Here is a 20,632-nt window from a genome sequence, read left to right as displayed (position 1 = left end):
TGTCTGCAGCTCTTTTGTTGAGATGTTTCAGCCTGAGATATTGCAGGCGATCTACTGCATGAATTACCTTCCTTAATATTCGGTAGGCTTTTCAAACAGAAAAAAAAAGCCTTCCCTTCATAAATAATGCGCTCTTCGTGGCAGTGCTCTAACAGTAATGCGTGCTGCTGCTGCAACAGTACTTCACACTCATTTGCGGTCGTTTCCATTGGCAGTAATTTCTCACCGTCCTTAATTCATGCATATGCACTTCTCCTGGATAGACAGGTTTTCAATGAAGGAGAAAATGAGAATGCATCAGCTCAGGTTGTGAAGGCCAGCTGTGGCCTCGTGAGGTGATTAGAAATAACATTCAGACATCTGAACTAGCAAGAGAGTCGGAGCTAAGAAGGGCCTGCTGTTGATGGTGCAGTCTTCTCTGTCTTGTTTGCAAATGATAAACTTGATCAGAGATGGCAGATTTTTGGAGTGGTCTCTGAATAGAAATGATGTGGAGATTATCTTACAGAAAAATGAACTCTGACTGAGAACAAGGGTAAGTGATGTATGTGGGCCTAGCATGAAGGATTTGCTCCGTTTTATGATTCCGTGACTGTTTTTTTTTACGAAGTGTGTTGAATTTAGTATGTGTGTGTTAGTTTGGGAACAATATGTAAATATTATTGAAACATTAACAAGCTATTTGTGCTTTGAATTAAATTAAGGGATTCAGGGAGGAAGTGTTACTCATTAGCGTTGTATGGTTGTGTATGCTGTGTCCAGCCCTGTAAGTGTGAATGGTATTAAAGCTTTTGGAGAAATGAGCAGAATAATTTCTGGACTGGCTGGTGTCTTTCAAGGGTAGATCAAAAAGATTGAATCTTTTTAGGCTGGGACTAAGATGAGCTCAGGAGGTTTTAGGAGATATTCAAAGTTCTGAAAGAGATTGATGAAGTCAACATATCCACTCAACCTAAGGATAGAAAACAAAGCCAGTGGACAAAAACGACACCTAAGCCACCAAAAGATACATTGAATTCCTTTTTTGCAACATCTTTATCACTTACTGAGAACTTAAGTGTTCCTAATGGCTCACTATTAAAAATGTTCTCGTATGGTGTTATTTCTAATGTGATATTAACAGGTATGTCCTTAAGAGAAAATATTTAACTTTTCGGTTTTAGCCTTTCATGTTAATTAGGTATTATTTTTGGCACATTTGATCATTGAAATATTCCTATGTGATTGCTCAAGTTGTTTTTCAGTCATTCATTTATTAGTCTTTCAAAGCAGGTATTTATTTGCTCACGGTTGTCAGAAGATACAGATTTGCATTTGACTTACTGTTGGAAGGAACAGCTACCTTAAGCATAATGTAGAGCAGAAGAAGGAAAGTGTGCAAGTTGTGCCTTTATGAAAGTTTCTTTAGGAACATCTGTGTTCAAGTCTCGGGGGTGCTCTGACATCTCAGGGGATTCTCATTCTCCCCCTCCTGTCCTGACCTGGATTTATTTTCCTTCCATTTTTCTCAGTTTTCCAGTCATATTAGTACTACTACACATTGTGTTTACTTTTATTTCTGTGCTTTTTGTTCCAGGCCAGTTTTCTTATGTTATCTTGTTCTTCTGGTCTGATAAGATAGGATTTGTAAGAGGTCCTGCCACTGACCGCCTGTGAACACATGCAATGGCAAGAGTTAAATTGCAAGCCTTCCTAAGCTTTCACTTCTAGCATTTAATTCATTGAAATTATTTTGTGTAGGTGTCCATATCTGTGGCCAACATAGATAGGTAAAAGGCTATTAGTCAATCAATTTCTGTGTATTTGCTGATGTGGTTTTAAAATTAAACTTGTTAAATTAAGCTTAATGGTAATGTCTTTTTACCTTCATATCACTTGTACTTAGTTTTCCAAAAACATGCATTCTGGTTATTTAGAATAAAGCTAATTTTCTATGGTGAAATTTAACTCCCCCAGATAAAATTTTGTGGAAAAACTACTTTTGTGAGTAACTATTGAACAGAAGTATATGCTTGTGTCATCCCTATTTTGGAGCATTATACTACATGAAGGATTGTATTAAAAATGTAATGTTTTATTCACCTGATTTTGATTAACAATGAATTTTTTAGTCTATTTGTATACATTGTACCAATCTAATATTCATTGAAAAAGTGGATTCCTTGCTTTGCCACACATGTAAATCTACAGTATTAGCTGCTGTAAAGTGATTGGTAGGGGTTAAACGGAGAGTATTTTTTTCTTTCTAATTGGGTTGTATAATGAGTGATCTAAAATACTATTCCTAGTTTGAAACGCAGCTCACTGTGAACTGGAAGACAGGGTTGTCATCTTGAACTGTGAAGCTTGAAGAGCAAGACTTGAAAAACACATTCAGTGACCCACAATCCACCTCTGCTCAGGGGGAGGGGCACCACTTGCTCAGCTAACCTACCCAACCCCCCCCCCCCCCCCCAACACCATCCCCTCCCTCCAGAGGATTTCACCCAGGGATCCGCAAACAGCTGCCTTCAGCTGGCCTGTCTGGCTCGCTGAATGTTCTTGCTGCCAGTCTGACATTTAAGATTTTCTGCCTTTTAAATTAGTCTTTGCTGTAGAAGTGCCTTTTTTTGCCTTTCAACAGCAGGTTTGTAAAAACAAAAACCCAGAAGCCTTGTCTCACATGACAATGTGCTCCCTATGTGATTTCATCCTTAAAAATAGCTCATTTATCATTTTGAAGGTGCACCCTTCCCCCCTCTACATTGTATTTGGAGAACCTGCCTTAGGAATCATTTACCACAGTATTGACTAGAGCTCCTCTCCTGAATCAAGATGCCTTTATGTCCCTTGTGAAGCTAGTGTACTAACAGTGGCTTTATCAGAAGGCTCTCTTCACAGACACAAAGCTGGGGTGTTGAAGAGGAGTTTGCTTTGTACTGTATTTTGACAGTTTTATCTGCCAGTGTCTGACCATGTTGCCAATAGCGATGCTGACCAGTGCTTGTCTAGCACCTGCAGTCTGTTTCCCTAATGAGGGCTGCTAGTTTTTCCCTGTGCTCATTTGAAATTCTGGGCAAAGTACAGGAAGGATCTGTACATTTTGACATGATGAGAATTGCACTTTTTGTTATATGGAGGTTTTCGTTTCTGTGATCTTCAATTAATCAATCCTCACGTAATGTAGTGGTAAATATATTTGCAATTGAATTGCAAAACTGTTAATTGGTAAACATCCCCCAGTAATAGTGTCTTGTAAGCCAGTATTACTACTTATTTATTTCATTGTGAATTTTACGCTTAAGAGAAATTACCTTGACAACAGGAAAAACGTTAGCTGTTTGAGAGATGTAGAGTGTAAGCCAAGCAAACGTCTCCTGTTTGCAGTCCGTAGGACCTGTAACTGTCAATTCAGAGTTCTGCTTCCCCTTTTTAGTTTTGGTTTGGGGACTCTCGCTTTTTAGTAGGTGTATTATGACTGTAAAGAGACGTGAGGAGGTACAGGCAGTTTTTATTGTATTGAATCCGTTGAAGGAAAAAGGGAGTGGTAACCACCTTCACAGTTTGTGTAACATTTTAACCTGTTTACCCACCCAGTTCCCCTGTGCTGACCAGTAGCCACCCCTAAGCTATTCACTTCTGAATTCTGTACATATATTTAAATGTAAGTTCATTAGTTAGTTAGTCTGAATTGTTAGCGTGCATCATACCAGCTGTGAACTGCAGTCAGGAATCAACATCTGGAATGCTAAGTGAGGCCTTACCATTTTTTGTTTTTGCAACAATACGGGTTTGTGAAAGATGTTGGGGAAACTGAAGACCTTAAAAATTCTCCACTGTTGTAAAGGCAAAAAATGTATTTTTTGGTTTTTGCTGACGTGCAAGTTTGCTGTTTTTTATGTCTGGTTTCGTTATGGGTTTCCACTGTTGGTACACATGGTCTTTGAGCAAAGCTTGTTGTGCCAACAGTGGTAAAACTGAGAGAGGCTTGCCTTCACTTCATCTGTTAGAATATTTTCCAGAAATATTTGCCTAAACCAGTCAACATCTATATATTCCCGTTAAAACACTGTAGGTCCCTGGTGAATTCTGGCTGATCAATTATGTAGGCGTTTTCTAAGAGGTGCCTTAGACAGCTGGTGTTGAGCACTAGCTTTAAGAGAAGACTGCCTGGGTCAAGTTCCCGTCCTCTATGAAATAATGATAGGATGACTGAATTTAATATGCTATGGAAAAATCTGGCATCAAGCGCCTCAGAGTTCATGCTACATGTCTGATATAAAATAGTCTTGAGTTTTTAGCAGTATAGGTCATACAACATTGATCTCCCTGCAAGCCTGCAAAAACGATTTAGGTTATAACTTAAAATTAAGAGTAAAGCACTCATGTTAACTGAAATATGTAAATTCCTTTTTGTTTCTTTACTGCACAGCATGTTTGTACATATTGCACATAATTGTGTCCAGGAAACACTGTATGGTAATATGTTAAATGTCTTTAGAGCAGATATGTTCATAGATAAGAAATGGGGTTTTGCAGGTTTACAGGGTGAGTTCTTATTGGTAAAAATTGTTGGAACATGTTTACTTTGTCAGGATTTCCTGAATAAATCAAGCAGTCCACACTGTGTAAAGCATGAGAATGACTCGAACCTGTTGAAAAAAGAGCAGACTCTGTGAAGACCAACATTCCAGTTAAATCCTGCACTGCCTACTGTTATACAGCATTCAGCATTTGCTAGCCAACCTTAGAATTTACAGCTGCAGTTCACTTCTGTTGTGCCGTGCTTTATGCTAGATTACTCTTGGTGTGCTCAAATCATAATTATGGACAGTGGCAATACCAGAATTTTAGATGACTAAAAAGGCAATAAAAATCATTTGAGGTAGTGAACATTAAGAAACATTGATGTTTTTATGTACTAAAAGGCTGATTTTTAAAGAGTTGATTTTTATTTCAAGCACTGGAGTTTTTGTGTAACCTCTGCAATATATTAATGGGAAAAATGTGTGATTTGTCCTAAAGTCTTAAGATATTTCATGTACATTTGTATTTTTTTCTTGTTTTCTCAGTTTAATATTTATTAGTACAGTCCTTATAATTAATCTTAAATGTGAACTGTAGGAAGTATTTATGCAAAAGAGACAACTGTTTCCAAGAAATGTTCTGACTAGTTTAAAGAAACAAAATCTGTCAGACACAGTTGCTCATTACATGATTAGTCTTTTACACGCAGAAACATGGCTGAGTGTAGCCTTTCATCTTGAGAGCTGCTGTTCTGAGTGACAGTAATGTCTAAATGCAAAGAAAAGCACAGTGAAGGAGGCTCTTTTCTTATGGTTCTTGGTTTGTGACAATTTGATGCCTCGATTTTCCAACAGAAATCTGCAACTGTGAATCTTGATTTAAAAAATTGCCCTTTCTTTTGCTTAGTTTGTGGTTTTGACAGTTGCAATAATTAAAATAAGTATTGGCCTAGTCTTCAAAAACTCTCAAGCATGCTTTGAAGGCCTATGAAAATATACCCTCCCCATGTGTACTTATTTCTGTTAACAGAATCCCTTACTCAGGTTATTTCAGCTATGTTTTTGAGGGTTTTGTGTCTGAGTTACATTACGTTACTGGAAGGGAAAATAAATCCAAAACAATTAGCCAAACAAAGAAAACTGTGTAAAGATGGTACTGTTTTATTTCTTCAAACAGGATGAAAATATTACGGTCTTAAGGCCTTTCTTCCACAGTGAGCCAGATCTGTGCCTTAGACTGTTAAGTGACTTTCGAGAAGGCAAGGAACAATACAGATTCTTTTAAAACACCTTACTGTTTCTCTGAAAATCACCAACACTTTGAGACTTAGGATTTGTCTTTTTTGTGACAGACTTCTGAAGCAATGCTTTCCAACACGTCATCTGTTTTAAGTACAGTGTTCAAAGCTCTGTTGCTATATGGCGGCCCTTTTGACATTTTTGTCTTATTTGGTTACACTTAATTTTGCAGTCTTTTTTTTAACTTTAAAGCATCTTTAAATTTCTCAGTTGTCCATCATTGTGTTGGGTGGCTTGTTCCAGATTGTCTTCTGGGTTTTATTGTGGCAATTGTGTGCTTCTTTATGAAGCCCTCAGACGTTCACTGTGCATTAGACTGCAGAGTTGCAGTTTTTGGCTTCCTCCATGTTGACAAGCTTGTTAAAATTGATTTAACAGTTTTAGGTTTTTTATTTATTTAAGCACATAATCAGTTTTAATTTGCTGTTTAATATGAAATGTATTGGAAATAATTGTCATTGGAATAAAGGCATATATGTTTTAATAATAAAAAAGGCTGGTGTTGGGTAATTTATTAAGCCTGTGGGACCAGATCAAGTAAAAAGTCAGACAACCAAATTAATTGAAAGCCATAAGTCTAAGATTTATATAAGATTAGTCTTCAGCAATCTCCATCATAAATGGTTGGAGTTGTGATTTTTCACAGTTATCTACTACCTTTTATTTTTTTCTTTCCACACTAAAAGCGAATAGCTCTGGTTTGAAGAGAAGAGAAAAGCAGACATCCCAACAGACCAGGGAAGCCCTGGGCACTCCAAGGCTGCTGCAGGGCACCAATAGCGAAACCTGAAGTGTTAAATCCTCCGGTGTGATGAATAGTTGTAACAAAACAGAATGTAAGAAAAGCGATGTGTGTAAATTACAGTTGTAGGCAGGGCTGTTCTGAGGTCCTAAAACAGCAGCACTTTCCCCTTCAAATGCAGTTCATATCTGCCAAATGTCCAGACCTGTTCACTTACATGCAGGAAATGTATATGATTTGGCAACATTGCTGTAGTTTTTTTATATCAAATTTCTATGCATTTCCATGATTTCAGTCCTTTTCATCTGACCATTTAAGCTAATCTTAAAGTTTGTTAAAACTGAGTATCGTTCTAAACTGATGCTTATTGCTTGGTATGAGATGCTTATATATTGCAGACAACATCACACGTAAAAATTTAAAATGTTTGCTATCAGGTTCTTGTCAGTGTTAGCATTAAGGTAAAATAAAAAGACCCAAGTTTGTATAAGACCTTTCTCAGTACTGCATGCAAAGATTTAGCTTTTGCTATTTGTACTACCACTGACTCATACAGAACACCATTTGTGAGCTTTCAACTCATGCAGTCATTATAGTTAAACATTTACATGCTCAAATCTAAGAAAAAAACAGATGAAAATGGCCTGAACCTAATATGGACTGTGATTCACTACAGTGTAAGAACACAACCAGCCAGTGCCCTGTATTAAAAAGGTTGAGTTGCCAGTTAGGTAGAATTACATTTCATATTTCTGCAAAAGAAGGCATAGTATTTAAAATTTGGGACCTGCTGTATCACTGGTGGATTAAGTTTGGTGCACAATAGGTGTGCCTCGGCTTAACAGTTGGTCCTTTAGTTTGGTATAGATACACACATAAATGTTTTATTCAGTTACTGTTGTTTATCTCTTCCCTAAATTGATTTGTGTACCCCAAGAATCAACTCCAGGTTGCTTATGCCAAAAAGAATTGCTTGCTATATTCTTAGAACTTTTGTAACTGAATCGATTTTTATGTAAAATCCTGCAAACACAACTTCAGTATTGGAAAATATTTAATTACTCCTTGTATCCCAAATATCAGCTATTGTCTGCAACAATACGGCCGAGTAGCTTGTTCTGCACTCCTTCAATCCACTATCTATAAAAGGTGATAAACTTGGAATACAGGTTTCCATAGACTTATGTGTTGGCTTCATTAGCTAAGTAGGAAGCTTCTCATATTATCTGGATAAAAAGAGTTTATGAAAAGACATTCCGTGTCCTGCAAGTCAATGGGAATTCATTCATGGGTTTTCTCTTGGATTGTCTTAAAAGCAGGTGAAAAGAATCTTCAGTTTTTCCATTTTAATGTGCATTGTTTGTTCTGATGTGAGAAATCTCTAGCAGCAGTGACTAGCAAAGTGAAACTCTCTGGAGATGTAGCTGAGCTGCCGCTCCCTTTTTACGTTTAAGCTTTGAAACATTTTTTTAAAATTCTCTGCTAGTGCTTCTCATTTGCACCCGATTTACTAGACTGCATGCGTGCTTTCAGCATGGTGTTTAGTGCACACTTAGTTTTGAGAAACATTTATGGATTTAATTTAGTTTAGCAGTTACTATTGCTTACTTGTGGAGACTGAGGCAATGTGAGTCTGAAAGTTTAGACACCTCGCTTACTGTTACGTAGTGTATAATCACTCCAGTGGGAATACAAAAAACATTTACAGCCTTTCATATTAGGAGTTTTCCAAACTATTTATATTCCTTTCACAAGTGTAAAATGATATGTTAAAAATATTAGTTTTATATTATAATTTTGGGACAATCGATCTTGGTGCACCATACCATGGAATTCATTAAGGCATTCTGTAACTGCCAGCTTGAGTCCAAGTACCCAAAAATTTTTGAACGTTCTCAAAGTGTAAAAATACTCCTCAGTCAATTTTCTTTGAGTAGACTTTGAGTAGGTATGGTATTAGTCTATTAAAAAAGCAGCAAAATAAACCTGGTACGGAAGTTCGCCGTAGCAAAAGAATGTGTTTTGCAGTGCGGAGATTTTCTTGGTAAGGCTACACCCCAGTTTCAGTTCCATTAAGCCAGAGTACTCACGATTCTGGATCAGTCAGATTGTCTGGATTCCTGCTGTGAAACCAGGGAGTTGGATCTGTGTGCAGACACGCTATAAGATTCAAATGGCCTTAATCCTTCTAGCTCTGTTTAACTGTGGTAGTAGTGTTCTCACCATTTTGAAACCCTAGTAAAATGTCTTTGTTGATTTTTCAACCAATCTTCTACCAGCTGAAATGTACTGGTGGCACTCTTTAAATTCTCATTTAATTTTTGTTTTTTACACCTTCACAGTATACATTGTGTTCATTTGCTCATCAGCCGTTGCAAGCTTCTACCAAAATAAATATCATGAATGTATCACAAATTTTTCAGTAACGTAAGGTACATTGCTATGATTATATAGTTAAAATAAGGAGGATGTGCTATTTATTCATTTGTGAAAGGAAATGTTATTTTACGGTTTGCTTTCTGCAACAGGCCTACAGAATGTCTGCAGTTTACAGGATGTCTTTCCATCTGATGCTACAGGAAGTACCTTTAAGAAAAATGTCATCATAACAAAGTTGTTTTATTTTACAGCTTACATGTTGCACAGAGGTTATCTCAGTAGCTTGACTTAAGTCTTTTTTAAATAGGAAGTCCTGAGGCTTTAGTTTGCCTTGTTTAACCAGCATTTAAAATTGTAGAAATGTTGCAATTACTACAAGGAATGTAGTTGTGTAGCCTAGTTGGAGTCCTTTATAAACTTGCCTTAAATTTAGATGAGCCCATGCTTTGAGAGATGATACAGGCTGCACATATGAGAATCCACTTTTGATGGTGCGATACTGTAATTGTTTAAGAATTAAACTTTTTTTGTTTTTCCAATAATGTAACAAGCTTTTAAAAATGGAGATGAGTATACAGCAGGATGTTCAAGCAACAAGCAAAACACAGGGCTGTCTATGCATCAAGAATAGTTTCTCCAGTGCTATTTTTTAAGATACTCTTCAGGTAGCCATTTTCCTGGCAGCCTTCAAGATGAAAATGGATATGGTTGTTAATTGAACCTGAGATTGAAATTAGACTCTGGGTGACATATCAAGTTAGGTATGTGAAACTTCAGTTTACTGTTAACTAATCCTGACATTCTACCTTTTTTTATTTTTCAGGATTTTCTTAACCTCATTGCACCAGATATTTGTCGGATTTAAAACGAACTCCACTGAAGACAACCATGGAATCGGTAACTGCCTTTTTTCTTGTTTTTTTCTTGTTGGAGAACTGTGCTTTTGTTTAATGTTGAAATGTTAGAAAGCTTGCTAAAGGCTAGGCATTGGTTTCCTTCTGATATTTCAGAATGCTTTTGTAATAACAGATTTTCTAGGTTCTTGCATTTTGGAAAATTATTTCTGGACAAGGCTGTTGGCATTCAGGAAGAATGTAGAATCTTGCATAATTATTTTGACATCAGACTTCTCCTGCATGTTGTCATCATTTAATTTATCATTAAGTTTTTAGGGGAAATGGGTTTGTCATTCAATTGTTCCTTTTATAAGACATAGATATGTAGCGACTGTGTGTAATTGGTTAAGTGTTGTGCTTTTTCTTTGGTTAATGAGGACTATTATTTTTTTAATCTCTTGCAGAAATATTTACAGGTGTTGCAGACATTTTGTCCACTGTTTTTGTGTATAAACTTGAGTGGTGTTCACGGTTCTCTTTTAGCTTAGTTGATGTGTGGCCTGCAGTTTGTAATATTGCTAATAGAATTGGTATGAAAGGGCAGGAATTCAGGTTTGTATGATTAGATTTGCTTGATGAGTCAGGTTTGGTTAGGGAATTGAGCCAAGTGCATCCACCCAACATTAATGTTGAGTTATGTAAGCGGCCTTAAAACTGTTTATTTGTGTTGAGTTTGGTCAAAGAAATTAGGGTGTTAAAAGCAATTGCTATGATTTAATTGCTTATTCCGAGGCAAGGTTGTGAGAAGATAGAGAGACAAAATTCGTCTTAAAACTTGTCTTCTCTTCAGTTCAGTTTTCTGGTGTCATTTGAAGCTGATTATAGCTTGTTCTGTGTATAAGGTGGAAAAACCCAAGACTTTGTCTTTCGCTTATGTTTTTAAGGCTTTTTTTGTCCGTGAGGTGAGATATGAGCTCTGCAGTTGGAGTGGAAATGCGTACGCTGTGTGTTTATTTAATCCAAAGCTGCAATGCAGACTCTTACTGTGCTGGTGCAAACAGGCTGTCTGAAATCCTTTACGTTTGTCTAGTATGCATGTATTAAAAATAAAGCTTGGCATCCGTCCAGACTGTTCTCTCCTCCTTTTGTAAAGGGCTGATTTGTGTGAAGAGGATGGTGTGCACTCTACTGTGTTTTCGCACAGAGTCTGGGAAAGTGGGTCAGAGCTCCATCTCCCCTCCCAGGGTGCTTAATTAGAAATGAATTGTCACTTGCCGGAGCACAGCTCATGTGATTCTTCCTTCCTTGATCAGTAAGCATAGTTAGTAAACAGCTGAAGCGGGAGGAGGTTTTTATGGATGCTTATATGAAGTTTTCTATTTATGTATTCTTAAACTTTTCACAACTGAGTGTTTTCAATAAATATAGAACTGCTGATTATAAACAGCAATGGAAGCAGTTTGACTTTTTTTTACCCAGCTCTGTTCTGCTCTATTTACAGCTGAAGCTGGTGTTTTTTTTAAAAAAAACTCAGATTTTTCTCGTGATGAGAGGAACCATGTGATCCACTGCATAGAAAACGTGGGTATCTTACTACACAGAAGCTGAGTCTAGAAGTTAATGAAAGCAATCTTGAGTATGTTTACAAATTATCCACCATATACTGTTTTTTTTTAATTTACAGCACTATTATATATTATTTCTCAATATTTCACTTATTGCAGACCTTAGGTTGGACGTGAAAGTACTTTGCTGTCATCTTTTTCGCAATCATGTTTCAGTTTTACTTGCTAGAAATGGCTTTTTTGAAATGCGTTCTATCCATCACTGGATTCAGTCTGAAACCTTACCAGGAACTCTCTGCCAGTCATTACATAACTTGCATAGCAAAGTTGAGACAACTGTAGGGGCTTTGTTCACTAATTCTCTGCTCTCCTCTTTGCTGTGAATTTGTAAATCCTTGATTGAAAGAGCCTATGTGTTGAAAACATTGTCAAAAGTGTAGCAGACAATTTTTGCCTGTCCCTGATTATTTTAATTTAAAAAAACAAAAATAATTGTCCTTTCTGTGTGACAGAAAAAAGAACTGGTAGAAACCTGATCGCCTTGTTCATGTTTGAGATGGTTATTAACCAAGTGCTCTGCCTTAGTTCATTTGCCTTGGTTTTTTGAAGTTTTGTATTTTTCATTTCACACAGCTTTTAGGTTTTTAATAGTGGCGATGATTTATTCCATTCTTCTTGACAGTCTCTGTGATAACAATACTGCGGTAGACCTGTCCCTGTGTACTTGCAGTTGCCCCTCTGCTGCATGCTTGGAATTGCTCCTGTCATACCACCATCATTACAGCAGCTGAGTGGTACCTGCATCCAACAGGATCAACTAAAATGTCTGCACATCATGGATTCATTACTGCATACTTCGGAACAATTTTGTTTATGTGAAGCATTAAGAAATGCAGAACATGATTGAGTCATTTTGTTTGAATGAGTTCAGGCCATAGTTTAGTAATGGATTTTTCTGTTTGCAGCCCACCCGATCTTATCTTTTTTGCCTCACTGTGATCAAGTACATAAAAGAGCGGCAAGATATTTGGCCATTGCAGCACAGGTCATTTTGCTTTGAAAGATCAGTCATTTTGATTGGCTGTTGTCAAGCAGTGCGTATGGAATTGAAGTAATATCCTAGAATCCACACTCGTGGGAGTGACTTTTGAACAAAATCATTGGCTGTATGCTTTTTGTCATAGTTTTACATTAAGCATACGTTTCTGCTGTTTAAAGCAGCCAAGCGCTATTCTCTAATTGAGCTTATGTAGTGTTAGCCTTGTGCTGATGCTGATGATGAAACCTCACCTTATACTTGTACCCTTGCATCATATCAGAAGATCAATGCATTCCAGCGAAGAGAGATGGTTCAGGTTGTTTCGAGTGTTTGTGATTGGATGATCATTATATCAAATAGAAGGCAGAGCTAAATTGAAACTGGGCACTAATGCATTGACTTGTCTGTGCCCATTCCATTTTGATGTAAAGGTAATTTAGACTAAGAATGGTTTTACTGCTTTACAAAGCAGAGTCTGCGTTAATAGGTAGTGTTCTACACATTGCCTACGCAATCTGTTGCCAGGAAACATGAAAGGCGTTTACATTATTTTCATTGAGCAGTGTAAGAGGGAGTGTTTTGAAACTGAAGTTCAGCCATCAAGGTTCTCAGTTCATGGTCCATTCAGGAACAACTAGATAGAGTTTCAGTAGAAGGTCAGATACTTGGCTGTCATGAAGGGCAGAAAAATAGAGCATATCTACCATTGAGCTTGTGCGTTGTGTGAGGCATGAGGACGTGCCAAGCTGTGGAAAGGATTTATTCCTTGTCAAAATAAGCTTTATAAAAATTAATTTGGCTTGAAATCCATTTGTAGTTTTTTCATGCAAATTTGTTCTTGAAAATCTTTCTCAAATTTTTTTGCAGTTTTGCATGCCTCACTGTCATTTTGTTCTTACCACCCACGACTAGTGGTAGATAGCTAATTTGGATGTCCTTCTGTCACTTTTTCTGAAATGTTTGTATCATCACTCAGTTAAATATGTATAAAAATTAAACAGTTATTTAAAATACAGGAATTGTATGAACATCTGTGTCTTGGATAACATGACAATGTAACGATGCTCTAAAATATGTAGGTTGGGTTTTAGAAGGTTTTTCTGTACTATATTTTGCTTTATGCTTTAGGCCTTTTTGGTGTTTGCACTCGAAGAGAGAAGTTTGGGAAGTGCTCACTTCAGTCATGTGGTTCCCATTTTATGCTCGAGCAGCTCTGCATTATTGTCTTGGGACAAATTTAGAAGTTGCATGTCTTTTGATTTTAACAGCATTGTTGAAAGCCTGCATGTTTGTGTTGGTTGTCTTCACGTGAGACAAGGGTATCGCCTATAAAGTCACTGCAGCACTGCGTTTGGGCATATTACCTTCTGCAGGGCCCCAGAGAGCCAGGTGCTCGCATGTGACATGGGCGTACTTTGTAAGAAAAGGAAACCGAGGCTTAAGTCTTGCAGACTGCTGAGCTTCTTAGCTGTTCTGTCACTGTAAACATGGGTAACAGGAGGCAAGTGCTGCTGCGAGCTTTCTTGGACCTGCACAGAATGGCAATTTCCACTGACCCCTAAGCGACAGCTGCCTGGGCTCTCCCCCTCCCCTCCTTCTTAAGCATGTTCATCAGGAGGAGTCGCACAGGGGTCAAGGCTCTGATGTGGCAGTGGGATTGAAATCGCTTTTGATGGCTGTTTTAGCTCAGCAGTGGTGCAGAGTTTGTAAATGAAGGTGTAGGTGTGAGATTAAAAAGGATAAATAACAGAGCACACGGCTAAAAGGAATAGTTTGTTGAGCTTTTCTGACTTTCTGATCTACCATGAGGTATAAAATTGTAATATATAAATGTACAAAGGAGAGCTTTAGATCGGAAGAACAGTATTCTATATAGATCCTGGGAACATGGAGCAGGGGAATGATTTTGAAGAATTTAAAGCATTAATTGTGAGCAAATGGTCAGTTTTGTGGCATTTATGTCTTCATTTAGCTAATGGACTGTTCAACCATTTCAACATGACCTAATATAGACTGTGTATTTGCCTGACCCAAGTTCCTTAGAGTCTTTATTTCCTTTCTGAACTGTCTGTAGACAGTTGTAGAAGTGAATGGGTTGTCTACATGTTTAAGGTTCTGAGTATTTCAAAAAGTATTTTAATATTTTAAGAATTCAAATTTTAAATATTCAGTTTCTTTAGCTGCAACCAAGTTTTAATTTCTGTAAGTGTTGGCATTCAAGTACATTCTGTTCCTGTGTTTCAGTTATGAACTTAAGACTGGAAATCTGTTCATTTTAATTTCCTCTCCCCCTTTTGTTTTGCCCTTGTAAATTTGAAATGCTTGATGTATATGCTTACTGAATCTGTTGTTGGCTTGAGTAGATCTAGAGTTTTTTTTTTAAAAACTTCTAATACAGTTAAAAAATGTGACTCCTTTAAAAGCAAAAGATCACTTTGCAGTTGTGTTTTTAGAAAAATAAAACATACAGATAATGGATACTGTTTTGGTGTTATCTTAATTAAATGGTCATTCATACCCGACTGTAGGACAACCGAGATTGGGTTTCTTAAATACCACACCACCTCATTAGTGAGGTGATCAGGCACAAGTAATGGGGTAATTTTACCTATTGAATGTCTAGCTGGTGCAATCAAGCAGTTCCTTTTTCTGCTTTTCTTTATGATGAAGAGAACATATTTGGCCTTGGTATGCTAGATCTATGTCAACTCAGGTAGAACCACATATTTCCCATTTGTGTAGACAAAGGGTCAGCAACCTTTCAGAAGGGGTGTTCTAAGAGCTCTTACGTTTCATGCATTTGTCTTAATAGATTTGTGTGCCATACTTGTTTTATGTCCGTAGCCTTACTTAAATTGATTATAGTATCCAAAATTCGTAACTTCTTACCAGTTAATGTTATCCTTGATGATCTTATCAAAACTCTCTGGCATAAGCAGAAAACAGGGGGCCAAAACGTTGGAAATCAGAAATCTGACAAATTTCCAATTGGGAAAATTCCAATGCCAGCTTTTGCATTTACAGTCCAAACTCAGCAACACGGATTGAGCCGTGTTGTAAAAGTTCTTTAAGATGTTGGAAACAGAAAAAAGTTGAAGTGTTAATGTTCAGAGAAACAAATTGCAAGTTTTACTTGAAATGCCTTCCATATTTTGGAAAGACCCATCTTAGTTTGATGGAGGTTGACTTCATTCGTATGCATGGTGATGTCGACTGAAAACAGTTTTGTAACCCATTTTCCATGCAATTTGGAGTACAACATGGAGCACAAGCAGCACAGTCTTTGTTGAAGAAATCTATATTTATCTCCCCAAAAAGGCTCAAATTAGCTAACATCTAACTTTGCTTTCATGGCAACTGCCACTTTGTCCAAAATGTTTCGCTTTACACTTACAATGTTGCAATCAGAGCCACAGATAACATTTTTCAAGCTTACCTCTGAAAACAGTAAGCTAGCCCAAATAAAAATAGAGTAAATAAACCAAGTGAATCATATTTAAAGAGCTTTCACTGGGTAGCATGCTGTAGAGATATACAGATGATATATCAGTGATAACTGAGTTTAGAGTACATACAGGGGCACTTAGAGGATATAGAAGGTTGGGAGCCCCAAAGATCACATGGACATGGTAGAACTAATATTATTCCTGTGACAAGTTCTTTAATTCACTAAATAGGTTTTTTTATTCCTCTTGGTACTAGATACAGATCAGTCAGCCATGGAAAGAGTCACAAAGTAAGATTTGACCAGAAGCATTACAAAGTCTAGTGCCACTGAGCTGTGTTATTGGGATTTTGGTGTATATCTACTTCTTTGCATGGGAGTGGAACAATTCTGTTATGTCATTCTGTTGTGATCTTCTATAGTAGTAGATTAACCTTTACTTGTACTTCTTCCATCGTACTGGCAAGGGGCTGATGTGCGTGTTTTTTTTTTACACTTCTGAAAAATTGTCTTAATTGTTTTGCTTGTGCACACAAGTATGATATACACTGTCTAGAACACAGCACTTCAGCAAGAAAGCCTTACTTGATCTGCTCATCACAAATGAGAAAAATCACATTAGTCATGTCTGTTCTGTAGAATTGTACAAGGCCTGCTTGTATTGCCAGTGTTATAATTTGCCTCCCACGCTTCGAAACTAAGAACAGAAGACCCATGTTTCTCCAACAAGTTTCAGTCAGGTTAGACTGATGATGTGTAAACCTTAATGGAACAAATGAGTGTTTCTAACTTGATGTAAAACTACCCCATAGTGCCCCAAACCTGCATTTTTATTGGCTTGGTATTTTTAATGTAGTGGTGTAGGTCAGTGATAACCAATGAGTTACGAGGACAGTTTAGAGCTTAACTTGAACAATCTAAAGGCAATCTAAGCATCTGGTCTCTAGTTTTTTTTTATAGTGTGGAAGTTCTGTTCAGTTTCTGAACAGTTATAATAGAAGGAATTTTAAATTGGGATTATCACATTGCTTTTCTCTCTTTACATACGCAGCTCACTCACCAATATATTGCGATTAGTAAAAATAAATAAAATTAAATTAAAAATGCTTATGCAGTCAGGTCTTTCCGTTTAAAGATTTAAAACCAGACATTCTGAACTCAAAGCAACTGAGTCATGTTTTTAAATAGCAGGCTAGCCATCTCTTTAAAGACCAAATTTAAATCTCGTCTGACATTGACTTTTATTGCACCTTTCTTTTTGTAATTTGGTGTTCTGTGAAAGTTTTACACTTGCAAAATAGTTTTCTGTATTTTTTATGCAGTAGTCCTGTGATATTATTCGTGTCATATAATGTGGTTGGGTCTGGTAATGCCTTGTAATTTACTATGCTTGCCTTAAAGTTACTCCCGGTTTTTCCATAGTTTCTGCTTCCAGCCCTCTGTCTGGATGATAATGACTGTGCTCTTTCACTGTGGCTGCAGATGAGAAGTTCAATTTTGCGTAGGAGTGCACTGCATAAACCCAGAGAAGGACATGACAAGAGGCCAGATTACTGGAATCAGATGGTTGAACTGAATTTGTTGTGGTTAGGCAGAGGCTTTGGATTATGCAATTTTTTTCTTAAAAACAGGGATATCAGAAGTCATCACATTTGTTTTAAGTAGAAATGATTAAAGTACAAAACTGAAACATTGATCCTGACGTACTTTTACAAGCTGATTTGTCTAATGTTTATCTGTGATGACTGTATTCATATTTAAGCTTAGTAATGTTTTGCAAAGTCCAGATTTGTTCACTAATATGCCAGATCTTCCCCCTTCATGTGATCCTTTCTTTGACACCAGTGACAGAAAGGGACACATTAGCAGCACAATTGTAACTTCTCGTGACACTGCTCATGGCAGGAAGTTGCAGTTTCCCTTTGTTGCTGAACATTTTCCCTTTCTTTTGTTTCCAGAGAATTCAGTGAAATTCCTCACCCAAAGCCCTTCTGTAAAGTAAACCTGCTGATGTGCTGAAACTTTAAAATTTCATGTTGAAAAAACGATCGGTAAAAAAATCCCTATTGGTCTATAGCCTGAACTTTTAAGAAACTAGACGCTTATTAAACAATTATCAGTGGTGTGAGTTATGGTTTTCCCTTTCCTGTTAGTTTTATAAGCTATAATCTGACGGCCTTCTCCTATGTACCTTGAATGGTTAAGTGCCTCTAATCAACTCCTGCTCTTCTGTGGTTTGACCATCTTGCAGTTGTATCTTCCTTTCTGAAAAGCTTTCTTCTCCTTGGATCCCTGCTGCCTAACCCATAGCCCTGAAGACAATCACCAGATCGCCAGCGCTTGTGGCCTGACATGTCCAGTTGCAGTGCCTTGTATCTTGTGGCGATTAGTCTTGTAATTCATTTTACAAAATGGAGTTGTCCAAAATTGTTGGACTAGATGTTTATTTCATTATCTGAGCCTAGCAAATTCCTTACTACTTTTTGGCCTTTATTTTTGATGTCATGGTACCATTGAGCCTAAAAGTGAGCATAGATGTATATTTTTTAGTTTATAATTTTTCCCATGTTTGTATCATTACATCCTTAGGCTGGGCTCAATGTAGTTAGTAACCATAAGTGGTTCTCGTTACTATTACTATACATAAATGAAGATAAGCACACCCAAGCACAAATTAATAAAATGACAAAGCCAACACAACCAGGATATACCATGCATGTGCTGCGCGAAACAACATAATGTCAATGGAACTAAACCAATATACAGATACTTTGGCTCCAAGATGAATTGCACACCTGAAAAGCTGATGGTATAATGTGTACAGTGAATAAGTGCAATAAGTTACTTTGCAAATCCAGTAGTTGAGGACAATATTAGAATATTTGTGAGAGTGAAGACTGAGAACTGAGATATCAGGTGCTACTTGCGTAGACTGACCACTTCGTGATTTCTGTGGGCCGTTCATTCTTCACCCTAGCTCCACAGAAGTGGAATGAAAATGAGTTCTGGAGGTGAGGAATAGAGAGGGGTTGCAAAAAGTCTGCTTTGTGAGGAATGGCATAGAGGTCTAAGGCCCAAGGGGATGTATGAAATGAATAAGGACTGAAGGTAGACAGCAGGAGATTGGTTGAGTAGCGGTAGGCCAGCGTTAGGGCGTTTTGGGCCATGGGCCTAGAGTAACCAAGTAATATGAGAAAAGTCTGGGAGGAAGAATTCAGCAGAGAGAAAAAGTTTAAAAGGTCAGGACATGTGGGCAAACAAACCATTTGTCTGGTGAATCTTTATATAGTTCTGTGACAGTTGACAAAACTTGAAAATGATCAGTAATTAAGCATATTTTGCATGTTTACATTATTGATACTAGTGAAGCTGTAATGCGTATTATTCATATGGAAGCTAGTAAATGAGTGTTTAAAAATCTGACACTTCTGCATTAGACTGTAGACTTTGTAATAATGGATCCTATGACATTGAAACGTTTAGTCTATACAATAATATATTAATGCACATTGTATGAGGAAAATGGAAAATATGTATGTAGGCAGGTTTAGTTCAGGTTCTCATTATTTTGTCATTTCTTAGCAAAAAAACTTGTTGAAATTCTTCTGGCAGTTTTCACATTTTAATAAGTTAATCTGCTTTAAGTGATGCCAGTATGTCAAATGTGGTGACCAAAGCACTGTTTGTCTCACTAAAAAACAAGAAAGGGTTTTAAATTATTTGTATTCACTTCCCCCTGTTCTTTTAAACAGTCATGGGCATTGTATGGGACTAGCCCAAACCCGTCTCTTTGTTTATGTGAGGTTGTATGCAAGGAATCTTATTTTTTTTCTTATGTAACTGTTTAGGAATTTTAATCTGTAATTATAAGATAGTTTTTATTCAAATCAGAAGGTCCCATAGGTAGTTAGTCTGTAGTTTATAGTTATTTTCCTTCTGCGTTTTTCTGACTGGAAGCTGAATTATATCAAGTAAACTGCAGTATTTCAGGAAGAACTCTGCAGTCAGATTGAGTATTGCTAGGCATTATGAACACATACTATTGTTTATCTCTTCAATTGCTTTAGAGTTAAATGTGCAGTTTACAGTTTAGAAATATAGTAGACAATGCCCAGCTCTTTTCCTGCTTTCTAATAAAGGGAAGGTACTGACTCCTCTTCATCTGCATTTGAATCATGTCCTAGTTATATGTAATCTTACATTCTAGAAGCAACTATTTTTTATCCTCTGAAACTTAAACATACATTTCTTTCTCATTGTATTCTAAGCATCTGACATCCCATCTTTTAAGTTCTTCTTTCAGACTACTAATACGTGTTGCATTTGTCCTTAATCTCCCATCTCTTTTCTGTGAAGGACTTGAGCAGATTCAGGTGTACAAACCTATTCTGAACAGTACCAGCTACGGCCTGACAGGTACCTATTCCAAAGGCCTCTTTGTTTTGAGGCTGTGTGGCTGAGCAATGTGTATGTTGTCCATACATGTCCTGTGGGATTTCCTTTAAAACCAGCAGTTCTTCAGGGTGATTTGTGCTAGTGTTTTATTTTTGAAGTGCGTGCCTTAATGCTAGCTCGCCCTCATAATGTACTTAAGCACCTGAAAGAGTTAAATGGGACTGAGCTCCACCGGATCCAGGTGTTCCTCAATTATTGGGTTCAAAATGACAGCAATCTCTTCATGTGGGCGCTTTCTATTCCCCGATTCCTGGCTTTGATTTGCTACAGCTGGCCTGGAATAATCTCAGAATCAGTTTCAACTTGTATACTGGGGAGAGTTCATGCTTGGAATTGGAATTGCGCTTGTATGTGAAGGGTTTTTTTT

General features: G+C 37.2%; 1 protein-coding gene across 2 annotated transcripts in view; it reads left to right on the top strand.

Moving 5' to 3' along the window:
• Positions 1-20,632, top strand: part of ankrd11 (ankyrin repeat domain 11) — a 110,735-nt gene that overhangs the window by 12,014 nt on the left and 78,089 nt on the right. For both annotated transcript variants that reach the window (XM_015368069.2, XM_015368070.2), the window contains exon 2: positions 9,749-9,822. The gene's annotated coding sequence lies outside the window, so the exon portion shown is untranslated. The remainder of the gene's footprint in view (positions 1-9,748; positions 9,823-20,632) is intronic.

This window comes from Lepisosteus oculatus, chromosome 20, assembly GCF_040954835.1.
Source record: "Lepisosteus oculatus isolate fLepOcu1 chromosome 20, fLepOcu1.hap2, whole genome shotgun sequence".
Lineage (NCBI taxonomy): Eukaryota > Metazoa > Chordata > Actinopteri > Semionotiformes > Lepisosteidae > Lepisosteus > Lepisosteus oculatus.
Note: the sequence above shows the minus strand (reverse complement) of the source record. Positions and strands in the feature narration are given on the sequence as shown.